The following is an 8,146-nucleotide window of genomic DNA, read 5'->3' as shown; positions in this document are numbered from 1 at the left end:
CATACACACACTGGCACTAACGTGCGTGTGTATCTTTGTATCTTTTGTTACCAGCATGTGTCGTCATTTGGCTCTGTAGCTGTCCCAGAGGCCAGCAGTGAATTCCATCTACGCACACAGTTTATTTGTTGACATTTCTCTCGTTCGTCTCCTTTGCCTTTTTTTCGGTTTTCTTTTGGCCCTTTCTCTCACTTCAATTCGGTTTATTTATGTATGTCGCCTACCCTCATGCGAGTCCTGGGCCCGCTTTTAGAAGTCGCTGATAACGCCGAGCACGTCAAGTCTTTGTCCGCGTTTGAGTGAAAGTATCTGACGGATATCTCTCTGCATCCGCACATGTGCAAGTGCTCATCATCAGCGTTCTTTCAAAGGATAACACACGCACTCACACACACTCGCACACGCACACGCACACAGTCGATAATAAATAAAATTAAATGTGCTTTTGTTTGAGCCAATTGAATTATGTGCGTGTGAATGCCTCGTTTTCATTCCCATTGCCATTCCCTTTCCAATTCTATTGCCTTTGCTCAATTTCATTCTCCAGTTTTTTCTCTTTTCTTTCTCGCAGCTTAAGGCTTCGACTCGCTTCCAACTGTTTGGTCAGTTCACATTTATCGCTTTAGAAATTTCTGCTGAAATTAAATGGCGTCTATCTCATCTTCAAGACTTATGACTCCAGCGTCTTGTGTGACAATTTTGTGATGAAATCGTTTTGTGGTGGGTTTACACAATGCAACGAGATGTCACAGAAGAGATGACATCGGGCGAACCAAAGGGGTAGATCTCTCTGAAGGGCATTTGCATAAATTTGTAAGTGGTTTGTTTTTCTTTTTTTTTAAGCAATAAACGTTTTTGAAATGCAATTTTATGCTTGAGTTCTTTCCATTGAAAATATTAATAGGGGTATTTTTATTGTTAAAATATTTATAAAAATATATTCGGAAATTTTCCATATTTTTTGCATATTTCATTTTATTGGTACTCTTACACTTCCTTCATATGATATGCAAATTTAACTATTTAATATTATATATATATTAGTAAATACAGATATATAGCACAAATAGGAAGAAATAAGAATTGATAATATATTCGTGATTCATTTGCTTTTTAGCTCGTTTATTTTAGTTGGAGCTGCAGTTCGATATTTTGGGCAAAGTCAATAATTTCTTAATATAATCCAGATTGTTAAAGAAAACTTAAAATATATGTCAAAGATTTAAGAAGAAAGAAGTCTATCTACAAAGCTAAAATATTATTTTTATTAGTATTTAATTTAATAGTTTAAATATATTTTTTAATGATTTTGCTCAAATATAAAAAGAGATATAACAATAATTTTAAAAAAGAATGTCAAACCAGAATTTTAATTCTTCTAGTTATTTAATGAATTTTTCTTTTCGACTTTTTCATAGTATAATCAATACTACAATAATAAAATTAGATAGTTCAAACTGCTTGGAAATTATCGCTATATCTAAAAAGGTAAAAACATTTTGTTCTTTAAATTTAAAAAATTCCAGTCTAAAGTTTTTCTTTTACCTTTATCTCTTCTCCCTCGACTTTGCAGTTCTTTGACTTTCAACTGAGTGATAGTCATCTATAAAACGCTACGCCTTTAACCCTTAACGACAAAGTGGCATTAAATTATAGCATTTAATAGCTTCCGGTTTTGAGACACTCGCAATTTTCAATCAGCAACCCATTGAGCTGCTCCAGCTCCTTCGCCATGCAGCCCGGCAGAGGAGGGTGCAAAGAAAAAGGAGAAAAAATATATATTCGCATTTTGTAATAAATACGCTGTCAAGCCCGCATCGATTATGGACACTCACGGATGCACTCACACTCACACTCGCACTCACAGTCGCAGTGGCATTCATATTCAGGGACGGCTTGTGGCAGTGGCAGCAGCAGCTCCAATAATATGAGTCAATAAATCGCCAATCAAGCAATCATACACAATTTATTTCCCGTCATAATTATCGACCAATGTCTGTACGAATCTGTGTGTGTGTGTGTGCGTGTGCGTGTGTGTGCGTACTAGGAGCTGTGAGCAGTTGCCAGAGTGCAGCGTGTGATTATGACGCTGGACGTTGGACGCCCTGCAGCGGACTGACTGACTGCAAGCTCCAACTCCAACTCCAACTCCAACGCCAAGTCCAAGTCTCAGTCCAAGATTCATTTGCAAGCCCAGGCACGCAGACATAGAGGACGGGGGCCAGGCTCCATCTGGGCGTCTAGAGTCGGCAATCTTCAGCCGTTGCTGGCATTTGATTTGTGGCATAGACGGGCGACGCTGCTGCTGCTGCTGCTGCTGCCTGACTGACTGACCGACTCGTCGGCTCGCACTAAAGCAGAGAATTATTTGATTTCGATTTTGGTTTTTTATCATTTTTATTGCCAGCATTCCTTTGGGTCGGCTCCTCCATTTTGTTTAGCCGCGTGTTGTGCTCCATTTGACATTCCGTTGCTCTCCCACCTCTCGGCTCCATTATTTTTAATCGATTTTCAGTCAGTCGACACCCGCCTAATCCCTGCTGCTTCGCCGAGGCTCTTAATGCTTCTTGGGTTTTATTTTCTCTTCATTTGAATTTTCGCCTTGAAGTCGCTTTGGCATTGTTTGCTGTTGATTTTTTGCCTAGCTCCCTCCTCCTCGTCCACTGCTTCAACATCGTCGCCGACGATCATCTCAGCGGCATTTGTCATTGGTCAATAAATTCGATTGATTTATGTAGTTCGCCGCAATTTAAATCCCAGACGCTCCGATCTTTCAGCTCTTACTGAAATTCGTTGCGTTCTCAAATTGAATTCTTATATTTTTATTTATTCGAATTTTCGAATTGAAACTTGAAATGTTTTTTTTTTTTCGTTGGCCTCAAACTGAGCCGCTTGTTGAGGCGATTCTCGTTCTTCTTCTTCTTATTGCTGCTGCTGTTGTTGTTGTTGTTGTTATTGCTCTTAAGTTTCTTGATGCGGTTCACGGCTGGACGTCACGGGTTCAAGAGTTCAACGTCTTTATGAACGAATTTTCCATATTTATGGATTTGTTTTGTTTGTTCCTCAAAATATTTGATTTAAGCGGAATATTGTTTATTTCATGACATTCTTGAAATTGTTATTTTGATAAAAATAATTTTCTTATGTTTTTATTTTGTAAAATATGTGATTTATTTATTCAACATTTGAATATATATGAAATTAAATTTAATTTTATTATTTTATAAGTTAATGGTTGATTTAAAAAAAAAAACAAACGAAATAATACGAAATGTATGCAAAATTGTTCACTAAAAAAAAAATAAAAAGGAAAAAAGATTCTGAGAAAAAAGGCTTACTTTCAACACAATTAATATGCAGCTTATGGATGTCTTTCAGTTGTTCATTTGGCCAATTGAGTTGCCACTTGGTGGTTGGCTACGCGGTGCTTTCGAAAATCAGATGCGAATGCGATGCCAAAACACAACGAGAACTGCCAGAGAAGCCTTCACGACTTCATTAATTGCTGTAATTTTTCACAGCGCTGCAAAAAAGCAAACGAAATACAACAACTGAGAGAAAAGAAGGCTCCACAGAGTCAGGCGAATCGAAAAGCCAAACATTTTCTCCATTAAGAAGCGCACAATAAAAATAAATCAATCAATAACACGAAATTAAACATAAAAAATTCAAAATAAACAAGTTCGCGCTGAGCCACTGGCCACGGGGCGCTGCTCACATGTAGAGGCGAGTTATTGGTCGAATCACGGAAAGAGAAGGCTAGCCACGGCTAGCTAGAGCGAGACGACCGGGCAGAGCGAAATGGAGACAGGCCATTGAGCGTCGAAGGAGTGGGAATGATGAGGCATAACAGCGGGCTGCTGCAACGTCAGCTCATTGGATCCTAATTCCGAATAACGAATTTAACCAATTTACTCAAATGCTAATTTATGGCCGATTGATGCGCAGGTAGTCGACTGCATCTCCACTCCAACTTGGGACACGGACACGCAATCAAAATGTGGCAGCATTCGACATGTGCCTGTGAGTGTGTGTGTGAGTGAGTGTGTGTGTGTTGCAGGGGCAGCTACTCTCAACGGCAACACATCATTATCATCTGCAGGCAAGTCCACATCTTCGTCGTTTTCTTTTTCGTCTTCGTCTTCGTCTTCATCTTCATCTTCATCTTCATCGTCAAAGTCAGTGGCAGCCATAAACATGGAAGCTGCACGCACACACATCAGCTAACAGCTACAGATACATTTCGAGATGCAGGCCACTTGTTGTGCTCGGACTACGTGACGTGGTTTGCTTCGCATGAATTACGACGAATCAACGCGCGGCAGCAGCAGCTACAACAGCAACAGCAGCAGCAGCAACAACAACAACAACTTGACAGTTGAGCAACTGCTGCCATCATTGCCACCTTCGCCGTTGCACCGGTCCACGCAGCAAGAAGCGCCAAAGGTGCACAGTGGGAGGCAGCGCATCTCGTCCCAGTCCCAGTTCCAGTCCCAGTCCCAGTCCCTGCTCTAGTCCCTGTTCCAGTCACAGTTTCAGTCGCCAAGCTCTGGCTGGGCTTCCATGTGGCGTTTGCCATCGCGCACATAAATTTAGAGACTCCGGCATCTCGTGCTTCGACTGCTGCCCTGATTGCCGCTGATGATGCACTTGAAGTCGCCTCGCGCTGTTTCACCTGACAGCTACAAGGCAATCAAATTCTTTAGACTGCGCACTGCGAAGCTCAGCAGCAAAATATATCTTTTCGAACTTCATTTTAAAATTATCAATTAAAAACTTTTCAACACGGGCAAACAAAATTATATATAAAATCTAGTCAACAAGTTACTGTTAGATTGTGACTATGGATTTCGTCTATGGATTTAAGCTTTAAGCTGCAATTCTTTGGCTAACATTTGGGATCATTAATATGACGTTTAACTGGGTAATAAAAATAAAAATAATGAAATTTATATTCGATTATGAATTTTGAAATAAAATTTAAAGAGATGAACAGAGGAAGAGAATCATCTCCAAAAGAACTGCTTATCATATAAATTAACAACGTATTATAATTAATATATTTTTAAACAGCAAAACTTTTCACACATTATATCTACATATTAACTTAGTCTAGTCTTATCTTAAACACAATATTAAACTAATTAATGCGAAAAGTAAGGCTAAAGACATTCAGCAAAGACGCCCAAAGGAGGGATATGCCAGGAGAGCACGCGAGCTGCCGCAAGTGTAGAAATTGGCTGAAGGGGCGTGGCAGTGCGGTGCAAGCGCAGCGCGTCATTTGGGCATTCATTCATTTATGCATTCGCCGCGCTGCAGCTGCTGAGGCTGTCAATTTATTATGGGTGCTGCCACAAAGAGCCAAGTCCCAGCCCAGTTAGTTGCCGCGCAAAGTTGGTCAGCAGCAGTGCACAATGGCTATCGCGAAGCTGTCGAAGCTGCCCCTGATCCGTGTGCACTTGAAGCGGAAGGCACAGGCACAGCCGGAACGGCCCAGGGCAGGGCAAGGCAGGGCATTGTGACAGAGACAGGGACAGGAACAGGGACAGCGCTGGAGACTGCGAGGTAGAAACTGGCTAAAAAGGCAGCCGCGGCGAGTGTCAAAAACGGCGACGACGACGCCGACGAAAAAGTGGCACAGCCAACGAGCAGAGCGACGCAGAGCCAAAGCCTACAATGCACTTTTTGAAGTCAACTGCAACTGCAACTTGTGCAACGTGCAACGTGCAACATGTAACGTGCAATGTGCAACAAGTTCCAGTTCCAGTTCCTGCGGCCGCTGCGCATTAATTGACAGCAACAAACATCGCGCGGGGGCAATGCCACCCACCCACACACACATACACACAGTCTCGAGATTATTTCTGTGCGTTTCCCACAATTGATTCGGACAATGCGACCACAGCCTCAACTTTGGAATGAGAATTCGAATTGGAATTGGAGTTGGAATTGGAATTGGAATTGGGACTGGGAATCGGCTCGGATTGCTATTGAGATGGGGTTGGCTCTGGAGTCGCAAACTGGGGTTCCGTGTTCAGCTATGGCAAGGCTAAAGTGCAAATGATTCTTGCTCTGCTCAAAAAGTATTGCAAGCGATGTATGTATAAATATGTGTGTGTGCCGACACCAGACAAAAGTGTCATGGACTAAATGGAGTGCCTAAGGGTAAGTGAAATTTATGAAAGAATTTTAATGGAAAAAAATATATAAAGGTAAAAATATATTTATAATTTAATAGTAAAAAATATATTATATATACTAATAATAATACAATTATTTTGGTTGATTATCAATGTTTCAAAAAGACTTGGAAAGAACAAATAAAATTTAATGGTACAGGTAAATATATAAATATTGTTTCAGAAAGGCACAACATATGTTTTATAGCTAAGCGAGTGCTGATTAGCAGCCTCTGAGTTGCTTATGTTCAGTAATATTTCATATATATATAATTTATATATATATATATATGTTTCTATTTGTGTTTAAGCAAACATAATAAACTCTAGCCATACAACATACTCCTTAGTCATAAGTAAAGGCTCAGTACATTAGTTTCTTATGTGAATATATCTAACACTGCATCTTATGTTTGTATCTAAATTTCCAATTTTTACTAAAAACTAAGCTGAGCTCTACATCAATTGAAAACAGACTATGAAAACATTCATTTCATAAAGTTTCAATTCGAGAACTTCAGATAGCCATTTTGAAACATTTGAATATTAATTATGGATTTCATATTAACTAAAGGACTTTTAACAATCTTCAAGTGCTGAAAGCTATGAAGCCATATCAATATATCTAAGTTTTCGGGAAAATATTTAATGAAGAATTTAGTTTCTCACAATTTCTCGCACAACAAATAGCTTAACCACCCTCTGCAGATAAATAAAATAAGAAAAGTTGTAAGAAGATAGCTGAGTACCGCATATTATGCATATCATATACCTTCATTAAGTTCGTTATGGACAACTTTGTCGCCTGGCTTTCATCTACATAATGAAATGCATTTTAAAAGATATTTTTTCTGTTTGTGTGCGTTTTATGCAACAGGTTGCCTCTGAGGCTGTGGCCGTTGTTTTTTTAGTCGTTGTTTTTCTGTTGATCTCATTTTGTTGCTGTTGCTGTTGCTGCGCTACCTCTGGTGTGCCCTGTACAGGCCCCTCCTCCGGCTGGCCGCCTTCTTGGAGGCTTTGATTTTATGGCATTCGTTTGTCGTTGGAGGCAGTTTGATGCATGTAACTTGTCGTGCCGGAGATTTTTGAACATATTTAGCATTGGACGTGCAACATAATTTCCCAAAGTCATAAAATAAACAATATCAACAACAACAGCAACAACGAACATTTCTGACGTGCTGCAACGGGCCAATGGACTAGGCCGGGCGTAGCAAAGGGGAGTGGCCATCAGTTATAAATCTATATAATATTTGTGTGTATCTGGATATGCTGTTAATAATTGAGCTTAAGAGTTGGCTTATGCAAATCCGACCAAGCCCAAAATTTGTGGCTCATAATTCGATTGATCTGAAAAGTGTTGAGAATTCTGTGGGAAAACTCTTGAAAATTGTCAGCTAGACGTAATAAGCAGGCGATTAGCTAACAGTTCCTGACGGAGCCACAGTGACAAATGGAACTTAAGTCTCAAGTGGCTCAAGTGCAGAGTATTTGAATTTAGAACTCAATTCGAATTGCTTTCGATTGCTTTTGATCTTGCCGAGAGTTACGAGACCCCGAAAGGGATTCAAAGGAAACTAAGCAGATCTGTGGCCGTGTGATGATTACTTATGAACTGAAGCAAGTGCGCTGCGTGTGCGTTATATGTAATACATATTAATTGTCAAAGGAATTGAGGAAATGCGCAGCAATTCTTTTGAACTCAAGAGTTAATAAATTTCGTTATTTGTTTGTGAAATTCTTTTTCGGTGGGGGCTGGCTACAGCAGCCCCAGCAGCACCAGCCGCAGCAGCCACAGCCAGAGCAAACAATTTACCTGGGCATGGCCTGGCCTGGCATTTATCTACCGGATACATTTTTATCTTCAGCACGAACGCAATTATTGTTTGTCTGTGGCGGCGGCTGAACAATTAAGAAATGAACTATCGCTATCGCCTCGACGGCGACGGCGACGGCGACGGCGACGA

Source organism: Drosophila hydei, unplaced genomic scaffold, assembly GCF_003285905.1.
Source record: "Drosophila hydei strain 15085-1641.00,03,60 unplaced genomic scaffold, DhydRS2 tig00008114-arrow-pilon, whole genome shotgun sequence".
In the NCBI taxonomy this organism is placed as follows: domain Eukaryota; kingdom Metazoa; phylum Arthropoda; class Insecta; order Diptera; family Drosophilidae; genus Drosophila; species Drosophila hydei.
The sequence above is the reverse complement of the archived record's forward strand: the minus strand, read 5'-3'. Positions refer to the sequence as shown.